This window comes from Cebus imitator, unplaced genomic scaffold (genome assembly GCF_001604975.1).
Source record: "Cebus imitator isolate Cc_AM_T3 unplaced genomic scaffold, Cebus_imitator-1.0 Scaffold193, whole genome shotgun sequence".
NCBI classification, from domain to species: Eukaryota; Metazoa; Chordata; class Mammalia; order Primates; family Cebidae; genus Cebus; species Cebus imitator.
The window spans coordinates 2392911-2401904 of record NW_016107508.1 but is presented as its reverse complement, the minus strand read 5'-3'; the positions used below and the strand labels follow the sequence as shown (position 1 = coordinate 2401904).

General features: G+C 50.7%; 1 protein-coding gene across 2 annotated transcripts in view; it reads left to right on the top strand.

Moving 5' to 3' along the window:
• ITPK1 (inositol-tetrakisphosphate 1-kinase) overlaps positions 1-8994 on the top strand; it is a 179998-nt gene that overhangs the window by 41613 nt on the left and 129391 nt on the right. The window lies entirely within an intron of this gene.

The following is an 8994-nucleotide window of genomic DNA, read 5'->3' as shown; positions in this document are numbered from 1 at the left end:
TTTCCTCTCTCTCCTCCCTGCTCTCCTCCTCCCCTTCTCTCCTCTTCTCCTCTTTTCCTCTCCTTCTCTCCTCCAGTGTTGGGTGCGGCTCTCTCTCTTCCTCACATGCAGCTTGTTTTTAGCTCCCATGTGGATTTGATGTGGTTTCTGCCCTGGGCTGGGCAGACTCCAATTGGGGCTTCTTGGGTTTGGAGGGTTGCTGTGGCTTTGTCAGTGGAAGCTCTGGCTGGGGGCAAGAGTTGGTTTGGGAGTCCTGAGGGAGGTGCGCATGGCAGTGGTCACGTTGCGGGGGAAGGGTGAGGGGGCAGGGGGCACCCAGCTACATGTCTAGTTGTTTTGTGCTTTGTGTAGCCTCCCCTGGGTGGACTTGGGCCAGGTGCTCATTAACTAGAGAAAGAAGGATGGGTGGAAAAAGAAGGAAGAATGGATGGAGGGGGAAGGAAAGATCTTGGAGGGAGGGGAAAAGCTGGAAAGATGGACGGAGAAGGAAGGATGGATGGAGGGGGAGGAAGGATGGATGGAGGGAAGAGGGAAGGATGGATGGAGGGGGAGGAAGGATGGATGGAGGGAAGAGGGAAGGTTGGATGGAGGGAGAAGAAGGATGGATGGAGGGAAGAGGGAAGGATGGATGGAGGGGGAGGAAGGATGGATGGAGGGGGAGGAAGGATGGATGGAGGGAAGAGGGAAGGATGGATGGAGGGGGAGGAAGGTTGGATGGAGGGAAGCGGGAAGGATGGATGGAGGGGGAGGAAGGATGGATGGAGGGAAGTGGGAAGGATGGATGGAGGGGGAGGAAGGAAACGTCAAAATACTCTATGTGAGGGGCCGGCTGTGTTATTTGCACTAAATGCTGTACCTGGCACCTAATGAGTACTTGGCAAACCTGATGGTGACCTGGCCAAGTTTTCTGATGCCTTTGCTGTCCCCATTGAGGGTGACTCTGTGGTCTGTGCAGCTGGGCTGGCGTCCCATCTTGTCTTACAGACCTCATTTGCCTGTAGCTGCAGAGAGGGGAACTCAAGCTGGGGCCTAGATCAGGGCAGAGGAGGTGCTGGCCCCTGGTAGAATATCTAAGGGGCTTCCAAAAAGCCCACTGGGGAGCTCTTCCAGCCCACCCTTGTTGACTTCAGCTCCAGGCCTTCCCTCAGCGGCCATAGGAGAGCGGCATCCCCATTCCTGCAGGTCCAGCATCGCAGGCCCCAGGTTTCCCCTGCTCCTGGGACCAGACTGGGGCTGGCTCATGGGTGGGGCTGGTACAGGGTACTCCTGGCCTCCCTCCTGGTCGTTTGGGGGTTGAACTTGTCATTGGAAGGCTGAGGCTTGTTTTGGGGTAAGGAGGTAGCTTCTGGACGCCTCTCAGCGCCTCTAGATTTTCATACAGGCTCTTCTTGATTCTGCAAAATTGCATGATCTGCATTGGATTTTTCTTTTTTCTTTTCTTTTTTTTTTGAGATGGAGTCTTGCTCTGGAGTGGAGGCTGGAAGTTCAGTGGCGCTATCTCAGCTCACTGCAACCTCCACCTCCTGGATTCAAGTGATTCTCGTGCCTCCTGAATAGCTGGGATTATAGGTGTGTGCCACCACACCCAGCTAGTTTTTGCATTTTTTTGTAGTGACGGGTTTTACCATGTTACTCAGGCTGATCTTGAACTCCTGACCTCAGGTGATCCACCTACCTCAGCCTCCCAAAGTGCTGGGATTACAGGCCTGAGCCACCACGCTCAACCTGCACTGAATTTTTCTGTGGACTTTAATTTCTCCATCATCAAGTGGGGGACACTGGAATTCAGGAACACCTTAGGGGGTGTATGTTCAGGGACCATTTCTGATTGATTGGTTTTGACCGCCTGGAGGATCCTAAATCTGAATGGGTGGGAACAGGGGTTGATCTATAGTGCCTGCTGGGGGTGCAGGCGTGGAAAGAGGAGGTGTGGTGTACATTTCATCACGGGGTTAGATAGTCTCTAACCGTTGCTGCTCTAGGGTGCTGTGGCTTCTGTTTTCCCTTAGTCCTCTATGATGGTTCACTTGGAAATCCATAGATCCTTTACAGATGCTGCTTTACCCACAGTAAGCCTGAGACTGACAGCTGTGGCTCATGGTGCTCAGGAAGGCCCCAGGCTGCCCTGTGGTTCCCCAAGCCACTTGGAGGGGCCCATAGGGGAACTGCTGTGGGAGCCATTTTCAGAGGAAGTGAGTTCAGGCGCACCCCAGCAAATAAACTGCCCGAGAGGGCAAGACAGCCTTCCCCCATGCCTGGTCCTGTTCACACGCGACCTCAAACTGTCACACAGTGGGTGTCACCCTCACCGCTTGAGGAGAGGATGAGAGATGGGCAGGGGTCTGCGAGTTCCATTTGTATTGCGTTCTGGGAAGATTTAGACTAAAATCTTTAATCCACTCGGTCTGTGGGAGGAACAGGAGACTGGAGCCATTGTGTCAGAATGTCCGGGGCAGAAGCAGCGTTGCGAAATCTTTCTAGACATGTATGCTGTTCATTTTGGTGGCGACTTGGGGGAGGAAGTGGTGGCTGGGGACCAGAGCGAAGCCAAACTGGACACTTGCCACTCCACCATCTAAAAATAAAGCCTACCATGATACCTCTCTGTTCACCTCCTCCTGACATCCCTGTGTTTGGTGAACTTTTAGATTTTAAGATGTTGAGAAAGACTCTGCAAAAATGGGAAGCCAAGCCACTTGGCCGGCTCTTCAGAATCAGCTGGGCTTCTTTCTGTGCACCAGATCTCCAGGCTGCTGGGTCCTAGGAGCTGGGGGTGTTTGGGTTCAGGTGCTGGTGACCGAAGAGGACGTGCGTCCCCTTGCTGCCAGCCATCCTCCTGTGTTGCCTATGGCTGGTCCCTGAGGGACATTTCCTGTTCTGTACAGCCACCCAGGGATGGTATGGTGTTAAGTACCCCTTAGAGGTGGGGAAACTGAGGCTCAGAAAGCTGTGCCTTCTCTTGGGGATTTCAGCTGGCAGTAGTGGGGTTGGGATTTGAGTGCATGCCTGTTTGTCTCAAAAGCCTGTGGCCTGTGGTTTTCTGCCGAATGGTCTCCTTTGCATGTTACTAGGTTCTCCATTAACTAAAAGCTTCCATGCCTGTCAGTGCCTGGACTTCGGCTGCTATCTTAAAAAAAGGATGTTGGGGCCAAGTGTCAGGACTCAAGACTGCTAAACGCTGGTGACTGGAGGTCGGTTGGTCACAGGAGTTGTTTCTCTTCCTGTTATTTAATGGCAATAGGAACAGTGCCAGTGTTTAACTTGTGCTGGGGACTGCAGTGTACCAGGCATTGTGGGTTTATTTTAAGGAAGAATTTGTGTGTCACCTTCCCGAGGTGGGTGCGGGAGCATGTTTAGGAAGGTGGATTTTTCAGATCTCAGCGTCCTCTTGCGCCTGTGCCTCAAGCTGAGGCGCTTGGGAGTCCTCCTCCCGTCTACCCCTGTGCCTGTTCGCCTCATTCCTCCTCCCACCTTCTGCAGAGGAGTGTGCACGGTGGTGAGGCGCAGGGCCGCTGGGTTCAGGTTCCTGTCTGTGTGACCTTGGGCCAGTTGCCTAATGGCTCTGTGTCTTTCTGCTCATGTGTAAAATGGGGATAATCATGGTGCTGGCCCCCTGGCACCATTGTGACGACTGAGTTAATTTGGGTAAAGTAATTGACACTGTGCCTGGCACACAGGAAACTGGCTGTCTGCAGGAGAACTGCATACTCTATTTACAGGCAGACCTGACCGAGGTGTGAGGCCTCAGGGCATAAAATCCGCCCAATGCTCAAGTACAGTGGCCAGTCATTGTCATCCTGGGACTAGGGAGATCCTTCCAGTTCCTTGATTGCAGCAAAATTCAAAGAGGACCTGATGGTGCTGTCAGCTGATAGCACATTAAGAATGACTTTTGCTTTGTGGGTGGCTGAGGTGGGCGGATTGCTTGAGCTCAGGAGTTTGAGACCCACCTGGGCAACATGGCAAAACCTTGTCTGACGGTTCCCCCCCCCAACCACAAATACAAAAAATTAGTCAGGTGTGGTGGTCCCAGCTACTTAGGGGCTGAGGTGGGAGGATCACTTGAGCCCAGGAGGCCGAGGCTGCAGTGAGCTGAGGCTGTGCCACTGTACTTCAGCCTGGGTGACAAAGTGAGACCCTGTCTCAAAAAAAAAAAAAAAAAGATTTTTGATAACAGATTACTAGATTACTGTAATTTTTGGCATATAATTAGAAAGGAGTTCAAAGAATTTGCTATGGTAAATCTCTTTCCATTCCAGTTTTTTAATTTGAATAAGTGGTTTCCGCTCTCATCTATAAAAATTGAAAAATGGAGCTAGAATTGAAATTGATAAACCCTGTCTTATCCTAGAAATAGGCAATATTCATCTGAGGATACATGAAATAATTTTTCAAAAGAATCTTATTTTATAGATGTATTGTTAATAAGATTCATTTATTTTTAAAATTTTATTTTATTTTTTGAGATGGAGTCTCGCTCTTGTTGCCCGGACTGGAGTACAGTGGCATAATCTTGGTCACTGCCACCTCTGCCTCCCAAATTCAAGGGGTTCTTCTGCCTCAGCCTCCTGAGTAGCTGAGATTATAGGCGCCCGCCACCATGCCCACCTAATTTTTGTATTTTTAGTAGAGAAGGGGTTTCACCATGTTGGTCAGGCTGGTCTGTCTCAAACCCCTCACCTCAGGTGATTTATCTGCCTCGGCCTCCCAAAGTGCTGGAATTACAGGCGTGAGCCATCGTGACTGGCCTAATAAGGTTTATTTTTAAAGCTTATTTCTTACACAATTTTGTAATGTATTTCAGTCTTATTGATCAGTTGTATACTTATGGTAATTATAGGAATAATTCAGTCTAGGCGAAAACTTTTGGCACTTAGTGCTTTAAGAATCATAGGACATTAAAAAAAATTCCGACATGTATTTTTGTGTTTTTTGGCCCTGTAGTATAATAGGATAATCAGTATAAGGCTTTCAAGCATAAAAAACACTGTGATAGTATAAACATCTCTGAGGGAGACTGGAGTTTGTAGAGGAAAAAGAAACACTGTTAAATTTCCAACAGTTAAGGAAGAGCTTGATTATGTAATTTACAAATGGATGATGGTGAATCTCAAATTGCCATGGTATTTAGAAACCATTGGATCCATTTAAAAGAGAAACAGTAACAGTTTTATTTTAAAATGTTAATATTTACAATAAGTTGGAAATTACATCCTCTACAAGTATTTAGAATTACGATGAGAAATTTTTCATATCAGCTTAAAAATGTGTAAATAGATATGTAGTTTTAAACATTTATTTTGGTGGTGGGGGGGGGGCTGGTTTGAAGGCCACTGCTTCAGAACATTACCCTGTTTACTTCTCAGAATCAGGCCCTAAGGCAAGTACCTCCTTGGAGAGGGACAGCACTAGGCCTGACTCTCAGGCCATCCAGAGGCTCTGATGGGACTGGGCTGGACGGGGCTGACTTTGGGGCCTGTGCATCCCCTACGACCCAGACCTGCTCGCTGAGACTTCCTTGGCAGTGGACTTGTCTGCAGACCTGATCTGTTAGGCCCCGTGATCATGATCAGGAAAGACACAGTGCCCTCTGCTCAGGGCTTCTTAGGCAGGGCAAGAAGTTGCAGGGGAGCCAGGACCCAGGCAGCTCAGAAGAAGAGGCTCTCCTACTTTGTGTTTGGACAGGGAGTTGGCTGCAGGACAAAGGTAGAGTGTAGTAAGGGTTTTGGGACCAGATGCCCTCCACCCGCTGTCCTGAGAGGCTACTTGTCATGACAGTGATGGTGGCAAGTGCCTGTTTCCTCGGCTTCCTGCTCTATAGTGTGGTAACGGGAATGCTGGACGCACGGGCCACCCTGACTCCACCATTTCAGTGTTGCTGGTCTCACTGAGTGCTGCACTGAGGCCCTCATAGCCAGGCCATGCAGGTGGGGCTCAGTAGCATGCTACAGCTTCCCAGATACCTGCTGTGGATAGACCGCAGGTGCTAGGGCCTCGCACAGGCCCAAGCCAGGCCCCTTCAGCTCTCTGTGATGTCCGCAGACAGTGGCCAAGGTAGGTCGGGACACCAGATGGACACAGAGGACCCTCACCCTGTTTAGCGGCAATGAGCCCATCTACCCAACAGATCCTATCTGAGAGGCAAAGCCTGAAAGGGCTCAGCCCACTCCCCAGGTCCTTCTGCTGCCTTCTAAAACACATAGTTGCTAAAATGACCAAGCGCCAAGCACAGCACTGTGATTACTGCCCCTGCACCCAGTGAGCCCGGGTTGGAGAAAATATCCCTTGAGTTGTCTGTGGTCTAGGGAGTGGATCTGGGGCTCTCCTGTGGGCTAGGCAGGAGGCCTGCATCAGCCTTGCCAGGTGCTGTCTCCTCAGGGCATTTTCCACTCTGGTCCAATCTGTGGGGAAGGCTCAGGAGGAAAGGTCTCCCCATCCAGGGACTCACTGCCTCTTCTGGAGTAGCCCTGAATTTGGTGGAGGAAGACCCTGAAAGAAAGACCTACCTGTGGCTGAGCACCCCAGCTTCGGTGTCCTCAGGAAAGTATGTCATGCAGCCTCAGCCTGCCCCGGCCTGTTCTTGGGGCTGCCTTTCCCCAGTTATTACAAAATATCGGGGGAGAAGGAGATGACTGTTGGCATGAGAGGGCTCGGGGTTTTACTTTAAAATGCAAATGAGCAAGCTGTAAGTGTGAGAAGTACAGTAGCCTGTTCTAGATTCACTGTCCTCCATCCAAATTCCTTGAGAATTCAGACATTACGAAACCCAATCTCTGTGCTGAGGCTGTTTCTCAAGCAGGCAAGGAAGTAAATAAGTTCCCCCAGCTTGCAAAATAGTCAACGGTGGGCATTGGCCTTTCTTTGGTTGTATTCTCCAGAGCTGGTGCTGGCTGGCATTCTGCTGACCTTTGTTGTATGTGTTTTTACCCCTTCCTGCACCAGACTTTCCATGAATTAGGTTAGGTGGGTGACCATCAAACCACCAAGAAAAGGCAGGTCTGAGAAAGAGACACTAAGACCCCAGGGTTCCCTGTGCCTGAGGCTGAGGCAGTACTGGGTGCTGGGCCTCTGGAGGCAAAGGAACCATAGGGATGCCCATCAGAGCTCCTGGGCAAGCCCAGGGGCAGGGCAGGCCTGTCTGAGCTGCAGGGGAGCAGTGAGGACGCAGGGCTTGGCGTATAAGGGAGGAGTGGGCCAGCACAGGATGGAGGCCATACCTCCTGATATGGAATAAACCAGGCGTAGGGGCTGGTGGGGAGGTGAGGTGTTAGAATGGCCTTACAGACAGGGAGCACAGCCAGGGCCCACACACAGACAGCGGCCGGGGAAGGGGTCCTTTGGCTGCCAATGGCTTGGAAAGGCTGCAGCCCCAGGCCTGAGGAGGCTAGTGAGAGAGCAGGCTGGAGACAGTAGCAGTGCCAGGTGAGTTGTTCATGGTGTGCTGTGTCAGGGGCATGAAGGGGCTTCTGCAGGGAAAAGCTGGGTGCTCCAACTGGAGGCTGTGGGGGAAGAGCCTCAGGGTGGGTGCATGGAGGGTGATTAGGCAGGGCTGCACTGGAAGGCAAAGAGAGGAACTTCTGAGAGGGGCTAGGGCTGCAGCCTAGTGAGGGGTGATGTGCTCTTCTGGGGCTCCCACAGTGACAGAAGGCAGCAAGAGACAGAGGGCAGAGCATGGTACCTGGGTAGATGTGGGGGGTGAGAGGGGGAGGGTCAGTCCCCAGACTTCTCCCTTGTTTCTGGCCGGAGTGCCAGGGCACGGGGGTGCAGGAGGAACATCCACCAGGGAGGGAAAGCCCACACCAGCACCGACGCTTTCCGATAGATGTGCTGAGTGCAGGCAACAGAGGCCTGTGTCAGTAGCTGCTCTCTGAATTCAGAGCCAGAGGGGACTCATGTGGTTGTGTAGTATGCATCTCCGGAAGGATTATAGGTGCTAAATTCTCCATCTCAGCATTAAAAATGTAATTTTTATTTAGGTTGTATTTTCTTTTTCTTTTTTTTTTTAAGATGGGGTTTCACCGTGTTGGTCAGGCTGATCTTGAACTCCCGACGATCCACTCGCCTTGGCCTCCAAAGGGCTTGGATAACAGGCATGAGCCACCACGCCCGGCCTAGGTTGTATTTTCACATGGTACCAACTTTTTTTTTTTTTAAAAGTTATACAGAACAAGATGTCAAACCATCGATCCACAGTGGGGTTCCCTCTGCCACCCATACTTTCCAGCATACCCCAGCTGATTGGCCCTGGTGCTCCTGATGGATTTTATTTCCAGATCACTCAGGCACATGCAGGGGTGCACACCTGTGAACATTCTTCCTTCCGTTGGTTTTCTCTGCTGTGTGCTCTGGAGCCAAGCGTAAGGGGCTTTGGGAATAGAGATCTCTGTGGCCTTTACTGGGGGTCTGAGGTCATTACAGCTGGGAGAGCCCATGGCAAACATGAGGTCCATCCCTATCCCAGGCAGTGGCTTTCTGAAGGTCACATGAGCCTGACTCTGACCTCTCCCTAGACCCCAGCACCTCCCAGGAGGACTACCATGGGCTTGGGAGGTTGGCTCTGCACACGGTGCTTCCATGTGGTCATTTGAGGCTGGTAATGGACACAGATTGCTCTTGGCTGTGCCTCACCGTCCTATGGGGTCCAGAGACCTGGGTTTGAGTTTCTGAGGCTGTTTTCTGGCTGTGGATCTTTTTCTTCCCCTTTAAAGAGATGACAGCAAACAGGATTGAAGACACCTAAGAGATGCTGAAGGAATACGAATTGATTTTTACTCATCTTTTGTTATGAACGTGGTGGCATATGAGTGGTGAAAATACAGCTACAGATGAAGATGGGCTGCTGAGAAAGATACATTGTTTCAGTGTGGAGACTATGGGTTTATTATTTTTATTTTTTATTTTTGCCTCCCCTCTAGGTCACTTTTGGGTTTCTACTGTGGTGGAGTCCAGCTTACTAATTCCTTTTTTAAAAGAGATTTTACTTTTTTTTTTTTT